This window comes from Eumetopias jubatus, unplaced genomic scaffold (genome assembly GCF_037043125.1).
Source record: "Eumetopias jubatus isolate StellerSeaLion01/CBP00866 unplaced genomic scaffold, mEumJub1_p1.0 scaffold_16, whole genome shotgun sequence".
NCBI classification, from domain to species: domain Eukaryota; kingdom Metazoa; phylum Chordata; class Mammalia; order Carnivora; family Otariidae; genus Eumetopias; species Eumetopias jubatus.
The window spans coordinates 20,504,680-20,519,435 of record NW_028274822.1 but is presented as its reverse complement, the minus strand read 5'-3'; the positions used below and the strand labels follow the sequence as shown (position 1 = coordinate 20,519,435).

At 39.1% G+C, this 14,756-nt stretch overlaps 1 protein-coding gene across 2 annotated transcripts in view; it reads left to right on the top strand.

Moving 5' to 3' along the window:
* The window catches only part of RAB27B (RAB27B, member RAS oncogene family), a 110,329-nt gene that overhangs the window by 55,476 nt on the left and 40,097 nt on the right, over positions 1-14,756 (top strand). The window contains exon 1 of one of the 2 annotated variants that reach the window (XM_028102952.2): positions 4,853-5,113. The exons of the other annotated variant lie outside the window; for it this stretch is intronic. The gene's annotated coding sequence lies outside the window, so the exon portion shown is untranslated. Of the gene's footprint in view, positions 1-4,852; positions 5,114-14,756 lie in introns of those variants that run through there. 2 annotated transcript variants of the gene reach the window in all.

The window sequence follows — 14,756 nt, the reverse complement described above, 5'->3', positions numbered from 1 at the left end:
ATAAATTGTAATGTTCTCTATTAAAATATTTTGTTTCTCTGTTTATTTTAAGACTACTTCAATATTAATTTTATTTTGATTGAGGCAATACATCTCATAGTTTTTAAAAAATGGTGATAACTCTATAAACCAGCACAGATCTCCTCCTAAGCCCAATCTCAATCCCCACAGTAAAACATTTGAGTCATGTTTTTCATTGTACTTGCATTTTTCTAAATGGTTTGCTTATTCTGCTATTTCTTTACTCAGCAATTCTACACATTGTTTATTGACTGTCTGTTATAATGGTTGAAGACTTAGTTGTCTTATACATGTACATAGACTGTCTTTCCTTATCTCCACCCTCTATATATATTTTGGGAGGAAAGACATATTTTCCTGAAATTACATCGATCAATGTTAGTTTGGATGCTTGGAAAATTACCTGATAATTGATTAAAAGGCAGGCAAAGGAAATCAAGAAAGATTGAATTGTTAATAATTATTTAATTATTGCTCACATCATAGTTTATGGTTACTCTCTTGTCAGTGTTCCCATTATTCTTTTTTTTCTTTTTAAAGATTTTTTATTTTACTTATTTGACAGAGAGAGACACAGCGAGAGAGGGAACACAAGCAGGGGGAGTGGGAGAGGGAGAAGCAGACTTCCTGCCAAGCAGGAGCCTGAGGCGGGGCTCGATTCCAGGACCCTGGGATCATGACCTGAGCCAAAGGCAGACGCTTAACGACGAAGCCACCCAGGCGCCCCTGTGTTCCCATTATTCTGATTATATCCACATCTGAACAGAGTGGTATATTATCATTATGTTTCTTTTCTCTCATAGCCTTTTCACCCCCTGGAGTTAGTCATATCCTTTTTCAAATTTGTTTAGTAAACTTTGTATCTACTGTAAGTTATTCACAAATGCCCCCAAATGATGTTTCAAACAGTGACAGTCAGAATAGTCTAACTGCTATAATAAATATGCCCCCAAATCTCAGTGGCTTTATATGGTATACATTTATTTCTTGCTCGTGTCATGGTCCAATGTGTGGCAGCTAGGCCTTCTATGACAAATGATCATTCAGAGCCACACATTTCTTTCATGTTGGGGCTCTCGTGTCTTCTAAAGCCTCAGAACTCTTTACTGCGCATTGCATCTGCCTACTAATAAGGAAAAGGGAAAGCATGGAGGATCTCATGAGTTACTTTATGGGAATGGCCTGGAAGTAGTGCCCACATACCACTGGCTAGAACTCAATTACATGTCTCTCTACCTGCAGAAGGTTAAGAAAGGAAATCTAATGGGCTGCTCAGGAAAAAGAGGAAAAGGGAAAGCATGGAGGATCTCATAAGTTACTTTATGGGAATGGCCTGGAAGTAGTGCCCACATACCACTGGCATTTTTGGGGTCCCATCTCTTTCTCTTTCTTGATTTATGAGCTTGTTTTGGAGATCCTTCTTTAAAAACAGTACAAGAAGTCCATTTTTGAATCCTGGCAGATCTGAAAATATCCTTAATCACACGTCACTGACATTTTGTTGGGGTATACAATTCTAGGTTCAAAATAATTTCATTTTTAAATGTGAAGACATTTAAAGAATCTTCTGGATCCATTATTGCTCTTGAGAAATCCAATGCAATTTTTATTCTTTTCCTTTTATGTGATCTGCTTTATGTTTCTGGAAGATGTTTTATGTTCTTCTTTTTTATTCCTGGGCTTATAATATTTCAGAATGATGTATTTTGGTGTATTTAATTAATTGATCTTAAAAATTCTTCTCTTGGACTTTTAGTGGAAGTTTTGATCCCAAAGATTCATAGTCTTCATTTCTGGAATCATTTTTACACTACTTCTTTATTAAAATTTTTCATCCCTTTCTGGGTAAAAAGAACTCTTTTTCTGCAACTTTCTGGGATTCCCTTTAGTCAGAAAATTTTCCCCTTTTTCTAATTTTTTTTTATTTCCCTAGCTTTTTGTTCTATTTTCCTGAAGATTTTTTTTCATCATAATCTTAACAACCCATCTGTCAAATTTAAAAAATTTTGAGTAAATTTTCAACTTTGAGAGTTTTTTTTCCTGTCTTGCATATAAATTTCTTTTTAATTCATTTTCTGTGGGAGCAGAGTAAAAATGTGTGTTTATCTTGTTAAACCACAAATTACTCTAGTTTACTTTCTCCAGAAAATAAACTTCTAGTCTCCTGGAGGCTGGGTTGAGCAGATGGAGGAACTTATGGTTGGTTGATTGCACGGCAGTGGAGAAGGAAGCTTTGAGTCCAAGCATTCTGTATACAGACGTCTAACCAAGCCCCTGTGTTCACCCTACCACCTGGCCTCCTTCTCTGCTGGTATTTCTGCCTCCTAGGCCCGAGCCTCCCAGGCAAATGCACAGAGAATCATCTTGCTTCTTATCCATAACCCCTCTATAGGCACACAGAGTGTAAACTCTTCTCTTCCAAGTCAGTTACAAGCCTCCATCTGATTTACATTCTTCCAACCATCTCTTGCTGTTTATTTTATCTTTTGAGGTCTCTTCTTTCTATTTGTCTCTATTATTTAATAACATTTAAAAATCCACTTATTCTCACGTTAGAGGAGTTTGGGGAAGGGGAGGATGAAACACATGTGATCAGTTTGTCATTTTTAACTAGAAGTCTCCCATGTACGTACATGTATCTGTTTACTTCAGTGCTCTATTGATTGATTGATAAACCCATTGACAAATTGTGTCTATTTAATTTGTGCCACAGAAACTCCAGGTACAGGAAGGCATTTATTTTTGATTATGACTCATGATGCTGCCCCCGTTTTCACTGGTTTTGCAGCGTCTTTTATTCTGCTCTACCTCTGGTCGACGTGGCCTTCATGAGGTGGCCCAGAATTACTTCTCTCCTGTTCTCCCACCATTCTCCGTGGAATCCCCCTTCCCACAGGGAAGGAAAAGTTTCACCACTTTCGAGTAGCTGAATAGCATTACTATGTAACGTTAGTGACTCTGGGCCTCAGAACCCAAAGATGGGACTTATGTGGCAGGTGACACCAGAAGGGCCGTCCCTGCAAAAGTGGGCCCTATGAGGCCGTTGGCCGCTTACATGGGGAAGGGTGATGAGGAGAGCAGATGAGAAATGTCTGTGTTAGACTTTCTCACGGCAGGGACTTTTTCTAGAAAAAGGTGACAGCACAGTGTAGTGACCACCCTGAGCCCTGCCTTTGGGATCAGCAAACCTGAGTTCTACCTTTATGATCTTCATGATTCTGGGCACCTTGTTGGGACTTTCTCAATCTCCATTTCTTCTTTCTTAAAGTGGGGACAGTAAAAATAATAGATTCCTTGCCTATTTCAAAGCAGTGTGGTGAACATCAAATGAGATGATGGCTTGAATAATAGCTATTTGGATTAATGTAAGTGAACACATAAACTAGGTGAAGAATACGGATTTGAGATTCATTTTAAATTAATTTGCTGTATACAATAGAATAAATTCAGAGTTATGTTCTTTCTTTTATCTCTCTCTAGACCCACGGACATATGCTTGTTATATACCCAGATATTGCTGGTGGATGCAAAACAGATTTGCATAAATATAGATTTATAAATATCGATTCCCAGTATGTATAGATTCCCATAAATATAGATTCCCAGTATATATATTTTGAAAATCTACAACCCAAACCTCCTATGCTTTCTCCTAGTAGTTCAGAATAATTTTTATTAATTGGACCTTACTTTAGGATAATGAAGTAGATAAGAGCTACTAAAGTAACATGTATAGACAACACATACGTATATAGAATTCACTGTGCCCAGGCACTATTCTATGCACTTTGATGATGTGAACTCATTTGCTTGCAATAACCCTATGAAGGCATTTTATTATCCCCATTTTCAAGACAAGAACAGAACTTCCATATTTTCTAACAGAATAGAGTCTTGTGGGACCAAATACTTTTGCCCACTGTCCTCTTCTTCTCTATTTTGGTACTGTGTGTTCACCTTGGGTTTTGGTTTGGGGCTCTTCCTTCACCTCCTCCACCCGCAGCCCTTCTCAGGGAGATGCTCCCTAGCTGGAAACGGCGGTGCCTCCCAGATGGTCCCGAAAGCCCCCTGTTGGAACTGGGTCAAACAATTAAAATTTAAATAGCATCTCATTGTTTCCCAACAATGGTTTGGAACATTTAAATTTTCTTCACGGAGGAATAATTCAAGTGTTATTATATGTATGCAACCTTGGATTCTCCCCTTTACTGTCAGTCCATAAACTAGGGATACCAGATTCAGTCTAAACTGTGACCTCAAGAGAGCCAGCCAGGATCTTTCTTGTGGACAGAAGTAGCCAACGTGTCTAGAAAAACGTGCCACATAGTAGGTACTTCATAATTATTTATTCAGTGAATGTGGACACTCTTGATTTCCTTTGATCTCATCGACATGACCTCTATTTACTATCCTATCGGTCTCTGGAGTGACGGTAGGAGGCAAACAGTTAGGATGGTGTATACTGATTAATGTATTCACATTAACAGGTCCCCACTTTTAAAGCACTAATTTCGTTAGGTCCGCTTTTATTTCCCAGGGCACTTCTCTGTTCTCCACTGGCAGTTCCTTGCTCTCCCCGTTGTTAATGAGACATCCCCTGGGAGGAGAGAATGCACTGCCTTGGAAGAAGTTCGCACAGTGCCCTGGGCTCTCTGAATAAGAGATATCAAAGAAGACACGGGAAAATAGAGGAATAAAAATGAGCTCGCTGCTAGGGCTTACAGTGTGAATATAACCAGGAGCCCAGCGCCTTTGAGTCACCAGCAAGATTTGCCCGAGGTGAGCTCGGCACGTTGGCGTTAGGACGGGGAGACACGCCTTCTCACACAAACCTTCCAGATCCAGGCGGCTCGGCCAACTCAGGGGTGGTGCTACATGTCCTGCCACTGGCAGTCCCGACGGGCAGGGGCTGGGGACCGATCCCGAGCCACAGGTTGGAAAATAAGGAGCTGTCCCCCTGAGTGTCGCCCTGTAGAGCAGATCGCGTGTGGTCGCTGGCGTGGGAGCCCCGGAGTTCAAGGGCTTGGGAGAGGGGAAGGAGACCTCTGAAACCTGACACCCAGCCCTCTCGCAGAGGAAACTTCGCAGGCTGGTGAGTTGGGGAAGCCGGGCTGTTATTGTTGGAATGCGTTCCCACCCACTCGGGGGGTTCTCAGCGGCCCGCCTGCCAGAAGGAAGTGAGACGTGGATGGGGAGCTGCAGGTCGGGAGAGGGGCGAGCCGAGCGGAGCGTGTGCCCGGCGCTAGCTGGTGCGGGGCGCGAGCGCGCGGAGCCGCAGCCCCTCGGCTCCCCGGGGTGCGGTGAAGCCGCCCCCGGAGCCCCAGGGAACCCGAGCCGGCTGTGTCTGTTCGGCTATTTCCGTAGCAAACAGCTGGTTAGGATTAAACAAACACCACCCGCTCCCGCCCAAAACCTGGTCACAGCAATGCCAGTTTCCTTCCATCTGTATCCCCAGACAGCCAAAATGATTAATAATAATAATAACAATAATAATGTGTTTAGAGAAGGGGAAGTATTTTAGTGAGCCTAGCCAGCTAAGTGATAGACATTTCTTTGCACTTCCTCAGGTGTGGTAGCCGCAGAGAAATCAAAATTTCTGTCTTCCAGGGTTTTTTGTGCTCAGTTACTTCCAAATTCTGATCCACGCATGGCAGCTATTAGGGTGTATGCATGTGTGCTTGTTCAAGTGGCCACAGTACCTTAGCTTCCAAGAGTTTCCCACCCAATGCAACATAATTTAATTATTTGAAAAATGCTGAAGCAGGTGACTAGCGAAAGCTGGAGGCTGTATTACTAGGGAAAAGCCGTGTTTGGTTAAAGTTACCACCCCTGTAACATATTTACTGGCTTTTTATTTCAAGATCTAAAATTAAGGGTATAAGGTTCCAGTTGATTAAATGGTACATTATTAAGTTAGGCCCAAATTAACAAATGTGGTTCCAGGGTTACTAGCAACAAAATTATTATTTAACATAACAGGAGGCATGAGTTTTGATTTGGTCCTATTTTTTAAAATGTGTACTATTCTTAATATTTAGTTACAGTCACGCATATTCAGTGATATTATAAATAAATATATATTTATATGCATGGTTGTATAGTTCTAAATTTGAGAAGTTAACAGAAAAGATTGACTTTGGCCTTATAGCCTTAGGCATTTAAGTTTGTTGAATTTTCAAGTTATTATAAAGTCCACATTGTAGAATTAAGTGAGAGCCATCCTTGCCTTGTGCCATTCCCCCTAAAGAGTTATTTTTCATAGTTTCCCAGCATGATCCTCTACCCATATGGGATCAACCCTTCTAGAAGGCAAGAGGGAATTTTTATGGATGACCGAAAAAGGGTCATCTTGACAGATAGTTTCATATTAATGAGGCTTTTCTGCTTAAGGATTATGGGCCTCTTATAAATGTTACCATCATTGCTTTCGGAAGGAAAGCAAAACATTTCAGATGAAACTGGATGAGCCTGTTCTCATAGTTGCCAAGAAGGAATAAAGGGAATCTGTCAAATGTAAGCAAATGACAACTCTCACAGGCCATTTCTGGAACAGGAATATTTGACCTGATAGCGAAGGTAACCCTAATACATCGGTCTTCCCAGCTCCTTGGCACACGAGCTTATTCTAACATTACTTACTGGTTTCTGAGTTGCTTTTCATTTAGTTAACTGTTTTTTTTTTTTTTCTGGAAAAGTGGAAGTCAGCCAAAACCCCAGGTGGTTCAGAACAGAAATCTGCTCTTTTCCCACCCTCACTCTGAGAAGTTTCAGGTTAGGTTTTTGGTCTTTTAGATCAGTAGAGCATGAAACATAGACCAACTATTCACATAAAGCTCAGCTCACAATTAATCTAGCTTCTCAAGTTGATTCATCAAGGTAGCTTAACCAATAGTTGAGCTCTTAAGCAAGTAATTGTAATATCAAGTTGCAGGAAAACAATTACAGTAAAAATAGATAGGACAAACCAGGTGTTTCCCATGAAGAGTATGTCACTTTCTAGAGTTGCTGTCTAAAGGAGAATGATTTTTTTTACTCATTGTTAGGTATACCTACAGCTGAAGTTTATGATACAGTAGTAGGATGTAGCAACATCACTAAGCATAATAAAAGCCTATTGTAAACCCCATACATGGAGTTGAGAGTATTATTTAATTAGTTTCTCACAGTCATTATTCATGTTCTCAAAATATTAACCTTCTCTCATAGGTCCTTCTTGAATGAAGGAAACTTGTCTAGATTACCAATAATGAGATTAAAACTCTGTTTAACATATAATCAAAAATATCTTTAATAAGTTGTCTTTTTAAGTAAACAACTGCTCATTGTATTAAGAAAAATAATTTAAGTTTTGTGTTTATTTATCAACAAATATTTATTAGTACCAAGCACTATTCTGGGCTCTGTGGACAGAACTGGGCAAAACAGACAACAGACTAACATCCCTGGCCCCATAGAGCTTGCCTTTTACTGGGGAGATGGAGAATAAACAAGACACATGCAAGCTCAATCTATACTACATATAAGTATATATGTTAAGTATATACTATACTCATACAAGCATGCAGAATGTGTCAGTGGCGTGGCATGGCTGGCCCAGTGGGTGTTGAAATTTTAGATCAGGTGCCCAGGGAAAGACTTACTGTGAAGATGATCTTTGAATATTGGTCTGAAGGAAGTCAGAGAATGAGCCACGTGGTTGTGAGGAGGAAGAGTTTTCCAGACAGAAAGGATAACAAATAGGGGTTTGCCTGGCATCTTCCAGGAAGCAAAGCAGCCTGCAACACCTGGAGGGGGGCTGGAGTAACAAGAAATTGTGGAGGGGCGATAATGGGGCCCTGTCACAGAGGGCTTTGAAAGTCCCGAAAAACATGTTGACTTTTGATTTTTATTCTGAATGAAGTGAGAGGACATTATGATTTAGATATTGTCTATTGAAAATTCATTCAAGAGACTAGGCATACTCTGAGCCTTGGTATTCTTCTAAGCCAGTGGATAATAGAGGTTAATATCATGGAAATTACATTCTAGCTTAGAAAGAGAGACACCTAAGTCAATATACAAATTAGCAATTATACAAGTTTCAGTGCTATTTAGAAAAATGTAATGTGAAATAATGAGAGTGACCTGGGAGGGGTAGGAGAATGCTGTATGATTCAAAGGAAAAGCCTCAGAGAAGGCCATCTTTCTAAAAGATCACCCTGGCTTCCTTGAAGAGAATGTAGCATAGGCTGAGCAGGGAAGAGAGAGACCAGGTAGGGGCTATGCCAGCAGATGACAGTGGCATAGATCAAGGTTGGAACAGTGGTCCTAGAGAGAAAGAAAGAGATTCAGAACCTGTTCGAAGACAGAGCTGACAGGACTTGCTGACAAATCAGATAAGGGGTGGGTTGAAGAAAAGCAAGGATCAAAATGATCACCAGGTTTTGTATGGAGATACAACACAGATGGTGAATCTATTTCCTAAGGTGGATAAAGCTAAGAGAAAAAACAAGGTTGGAAGGGAAATGCAGAATTCATTTTCAGTCTTTTGAGGTATGTTTAGGTATCCCTTGGAAATTTTTGGATATAGAATTTGGAGCACTTGGAAGAAGTCATAGCTGCACATAGAAATTTGGGAATAAAGAGTATGGATGCTATTTGGACCCCTGGTCTTGAGGCTGTCACCAAAGGACCACACTCTGGCTTATTCTAACATCGAGGGATCTTGCAGAGGAGCCAGTAAAAAACTCCCCTTCCCCCCCAAAAAAGAGTGTCATCATGGAACCCAAGCCAGGAAGTGTTTCCAAAAAAAGGGGAATGGTCGCTTGAGTCAGATGTTGCAAAGATGCAGAGTGAAATGAGGACCAGGAAGTGACAATGGCCTGTGGCATCTTGGAATCACTGGAAACTTTGACAGAAGACAGAGTTCTTAAAAATAAGGAATTCAGAGAAACGAACTTTAACAAATGCTGGAAAGAGCATTTCGCAAAATCTCCGAAGAGAGACCACTAGAGAAATTCATGAGGCTACATAGAGGCTCTGGTAAAATCCATTTAAAAAAACTGGCTTGGAGAACAGATGAACAAAGGGACACATAATTAGAAATACTTACAAAGGTGTTGTGAGCTGTTGAGATAGTATGAAGAAGAGTAAAACCCAGAGTGGGCTGAAGCCTGGAAAAAGTGCTGGGGAGAGCCAAAGATTCTTCTAGCATTGTTTAAAGCAAAGCGGTGAATAAGGAAGTTGATGGATGTGAGTGAAAGTAGAATTACTCAGTTTCTATTGTGCTTCCCTCTTCTTTCTACAAAAAAGAAAATAGTGTTCCAAAATGGGAAGGAATTGATAACACTAAAAGAAAATTAAAGTCAAAGGAAGTTGAGAAGATAAGTGACCGCAAGTAAGTTCTTTAAATGGGAAAGAATAATTCTGGGATTGGTCCAGAAGACCTGTCTGAGGAAACTTGTGTTTCAGTTGAGACTGAAAGATGTCTGGGTGCCAGGCAGGCGGGGAGTTAAGACGGAACAATCCAGACAGAGCCAAAGCCCCTGCCGAGATCTCGATCTGGGACAGAGCTTGGTGCGTTCAGTGAGCTGACAGGGGGTTTAAGTGGAAGGTAGGGGGTGGGGAGAGGGGCATCAGGTGAGGCTGGAGAGACCACTCAGGAAGTCATTGCAGGGACTGGATAAAACCAAAGAAGACCAAGGAAAGCACCACTCTAAGAATTCTTTGTTGTGGAGATGGCCTGTGCTGGGAGGTTGCACCAAATGACCTTTATTATCTCTACTGTCTTACCCTTGATCTAATCCCTGGTATCTGGGGATAAGGGCGTCTCTAGAGAAATGTGAGGGCGAGATGAAAAGTGTAGAGGAAGGACCTGTGTGTGCTGTCCTCTGATGGAGAAAGCTGCATCGAGCCCCGGGCTTGGTCTCCTCTGCAGACTTGGAGAAGGCCCGGTGCGCATCTGTTTCCGGTACAAAATGGGAGGAAGTCTTTGAATTCAGTGCTGTGGTTTTCTCCGTAAAACGACTGTGTGATAATAACTGAGTTATTGCAAAGATGGATTTCCCTTGAATCACAAATGTTCTTCTTTCTCATTCCCAGCAGTGTTTCTAATCAAGTGTGGTCTGCATGGTTCTGACTCCTTACAGTTTGTCACTCTCTCAAAGTACACTTTGACGTTCAAAATAAACCCATGCGTGAGGCCCAGGAAACCAGAAGTTAGCTTCCTATCACTTCCTGGAAAGTGTTGACTTAGGGTGATTTTCATGAATAAAGTCTTGAAGTCTGGTGCAATCGGTCTAAAGCGGTAATGTGGATCTTAAAATCAAAATGGTAAATATCCACATGCAAGGACAGTCTTGGCAGCTTGAGAACAGAGAATTATTTCAAGAGAAAAGAATTCAGATTCGTAAATGGTGACTCTATACTTAAAGAATCCATGTTTGCATCATGATAGTTTGTAAACAGTAGAAACAGTTCTGTCTTATTTTTCAGGAACTGTGTTTTTTACAAGTGTGTAGAAATTGGAATAGGATTAAAGAAATAGTTCAAAACTGCTTTTGAATTAGTCTTTTTTATAGTAAACATGTTATTGTGCATGATAATTTGATCCAGAAGATGAAAATAGGAACTCAAAGAATTATTGACACCCTTTGGAGAGCACAGATTCTACCTGGAAAGCATAAACTTTAGAGAAAATCACACTAGTTATGTCAAAGTTGACAATGGTATTTATTGCAATAAAAGATCTGCTCATTATATTAAAACTGATAATAACAGTTTAACCTCTGGCATAATTTTTGTATATCTGAATTTTTTATTGAAAGGAGTCGCAAAGTGCCTCTGATATGTCAGCAGCATATTTGGTATTTTGGTTGTAAAAGGCTGAATAAGACAATTCCTGCTCTTGCAGAACTGAGAATCTGGTATGTTAGATCTGTGAACAGATAAATTTAGCGTCACCAGCTAAGGTTTAAGTTAGTGCTTTCAATGCAGTATTGTGATAACAAACAGGAAGATAAATTTAAGCGGGTTAAGACTATAGAAAGATAAGTTAGGAGTGGGAAATAACATCTGAAGTTCGCTCAGTGATTGTAAGCTTGGAGAAGAGAAGTCAGATTAGAGAAATAATGAACAAGAATGGCACTGACCATCTATTGGGAGAAATAAGAAATTTTTATAAAGTCTCAATTGCTGGTTTTAGGGAGGCAATAGTTGAACGAAAAGTGGTCCCCCGAATTGAAATTAGGTATAAAAAAGGTGAAGCTAGTTGGGGGAGAAAGATACACTGCACATGAATACCTGTGCTCATTTAATTGGATATGAGCAGGGAAATGGCTTCTGGAATCTGAACCTCCCAGAAGAGGTCAGGCTGGTGACAGCAACTGAGATATGCTGACTAAATCCATAAGACCAAGTACCATCTCTCAGGGAGAAGTAGTAGTCATAACATGAGACTCATGATTTTCTTCTTTTTCTGTAAGCACTGATCTGCTTTGGCTAATGAAGACATTTAAGTTCTGAGAAGAGGGGAAATGTAAGGTTGTATCTAATTATATATATTTATTGTCATTCTTATCATTATTGTTAAATTGGAAGAATATATTAAAGATGGCTTTAGCTCTTAGTTTATGAATATGACATCATTTATCCCTTTCTGTGGGGTGGTCACTTCAAGTAACACTTCCTTTCTCTAGAATTCTGGTCTGTATTCTCTCTCAGCACCCACTTGTGAAAAACGGCAAGTACCTCAGTTAGGAATGTGTTCTAGTGCCATGGAATGGAAAAACCTAACAGATTCCCAGAGGGATTGAATCTGTTGATTTGGTCTTATTAATATCATGCTGTAATAACTGACACCCAGCCGGTATCAATTGAAAAACCAATTATTTTCTTCATTTTCTTCAGGAGCTTTGTTCTAGCTCTGCTATGACTGACTTTATGTCACTTTTAATCCCAAGATCTACTTACCAAAACATAGTAAGTATCTTGATGTTCCAGGAGTTAAAGAATAATTCTCTAATAATGATTACTTTTGTAAAATATGTAAAATATGTAAAATATCCTTAGCTTCCCCTACATAATTGGAAGTTAAGTTAGCTTCTTATAAGGCCAAGCATTCTCTATGCCCCTAAACTCCTGCCTGGACAAAAAAATTTATTACATAGTCTATATTGTCATGGAGGTAAAATTGTCTCCTTGAGTCTTTTTTTCTTTGACATTCATTGAAAGTGGAGCAAAGAACTTCCTTTTTAGTACTTGTCAAGGGAAAATTGTTCTTTTTCAGAACTTTATCTCAGAGCCCATTTTTCTCTCTTTTGATATTTTGTTGCTTCTAAGATGGCAAATTAGTGGCTTGTTGACCAGTCTTTCTGATGAGTTAAATTCTGCTAAAGTAGCTATGACTGAAAACAGCTAATGATTACTCTTCCCAGTGATCGTATTTACTTTATGTAGCAAAATTCCAAAGGCATGCATAATGTTAGAAGTTGTAGGCATACGAATAGAATTGTAGGGGAACAATTTGAGACAAGAAAGCACTTTATAAATAGAAGTTAATGTGTCCATGTTGTTGGTAATACTATGGCCTGAAAATTCTGGAGCAGCTACCGTATAAAATCTTCCATTATTAAGGGCAAATCCTGGGTTAGATAAATGTTCAAATTCCTAGTTGTGAAAATATAGTCACATCCCTTTGTAGAAAGGGTCATTGGTGTCTTTCTATAGAAGGACTTAAGTCAATCCTCAGGAAGGCAATTGGCCTGTGATAGAATTTGAGGCGTGCTCACCATTACTGTCCATAACACTTGACTATATATTCTTGACAGTACGTTCTCTGTTTCCTCTCTCATGGATAAACATTACAAATATATGTAAGTAGACTCAGGTGTGGTAAGCTGGCAGATACTGTGGTTAGTCTGCAGACTGAAGTAATTGTAATTGATTAACCAGCTGAAGCATTTTTTTCCATCAGGAATGGTAGCATTGGGGCGCCTGGGTGGCTCAGATGGTTAAGCGTCTGCCTTCGGCTCAGGTCATGATCCCAGGGTCCTGGGATCGAGTCCCGCATCGGGCTCCCTGCTCCTTGGGAGCCTGCTTCTCCCTCTGCCTCTCTCTCTCTCTCTCTCTCTCTGTGTCTCTCATGAATAAATAAATAAAATCTTTAAAAAAAAAAAAAGGAATGGTAGCATTTTTCTGGGCCAACCTCAGCCAACGGCTAGCATAAGAGATAGGCTTATAAACGGCTGCATAATCTCTAAACAGGTCCAGGCCCAGAATTGTAAACTAAATGGCCAACCTTTTAGATATATGACACCAAAGATCTCTTGGTTGATTGCATTTGGGTAGCTTTAGAGTAATCTTTAAAACCACTGCTGCCCTCTGAGTTGTTACCTTCAGAAATAGACACCAGTATACTATTCAGTCCAATTTCTAACCTGTCGGTCTAGAAAAACCGACTTATCACATAAAATAAAATGTTTCAGAATTGAGGACTTAATTCACAGGAATCACAAAGATAACAATTTGACTTTCCTTGGAGATAAAAATATACCTTATTGATTAGAGTAAGTAAAACAGAGTCCCGCATTTGCCACATTAACATATTTGGAAGTGCTGTCAAGCAACAAGGTAGGTCAAGTGTCTGATAGCCGAAGGCTGCTATGTAAGAAATAACCCAAAGTAAACTAATTAGTTCATCATGGGAAAATTTGGACCTGGTTTTCTATCTGTACTTGGCTTATCTCCAAATAATAATTTCAAGTCAGTGAAATTTAGAAAACTGACATGGAAATAGTTGACCCACTTATTTGTAAGCAGCCTTCTATTTATTCCACCATAAGAAAAACCTAGGTCAGATAACTACAGAAATTTTTAGGAGGGTTTTATGGGATTTTTTATTTTAATTTTTCTTTTTTTTGCAGAACTACTAGAATACTTAATCAAATGCACTGAATTCATTTCCAGTCTCTTTTCAAAGACATGAGGTTTTGCACTATTTTTCAGAAAAAGATTTCTATAAAGCTTTATGTTTGAACAGAAATTTAGACATATTTTTAACTAATTTTTAAGTATAATGTGATTTATCCAGGCAGTCTGAAGTCCATCAAAGCTTAGATGATAATATCAAGAAAGACAAAAATAAATAAATAAATAAAATAACCATTAGGAGCATATAAAGAGGTTAGGAAGAAATCCTTTTTACTATGGCATGGGTCAAAGCAGAAATCAAAACACTGGTTACAATGTAGTTTAAGATATTTATTGCTGTTAGGTTTTATCTTTTACTTTTAAAAAAGCAAATGCCTTTTTAAAAAATATTCTTAGTCTGGGGGGGTGCTGCAACCATTTTACCTTAGATTTGCTAGTTTCGGACAAAAATATGTGTTGTAAACATCTTCAATTCACGCCTTTGTAATTTTTTTGCATTTGTATTATTTTTTAATGAACAGAGACTCTAAAACTCTTTAAAGTCAATCACTGTCCTTCCAATTTACATATACCATTTGTCACTGGATATTGTGTCAGTGAGTAGCATAATCTGACTGGAGTTTGTGCTACAACTTTTTCCAATGATTGAAGTTCAGAAAGGCATTAAAATGAATTAGCACCATGTGCAATGTTTAAATATTTCTTAAATATTTTATATTTTAATATTTAATTTTCCTATTTAGTATTTAATACATTTATTTAATACTTCTATTTAATACATTTAAATATTTTATATTTAATATGTATTAAAGTTTTGTGGTAATAGT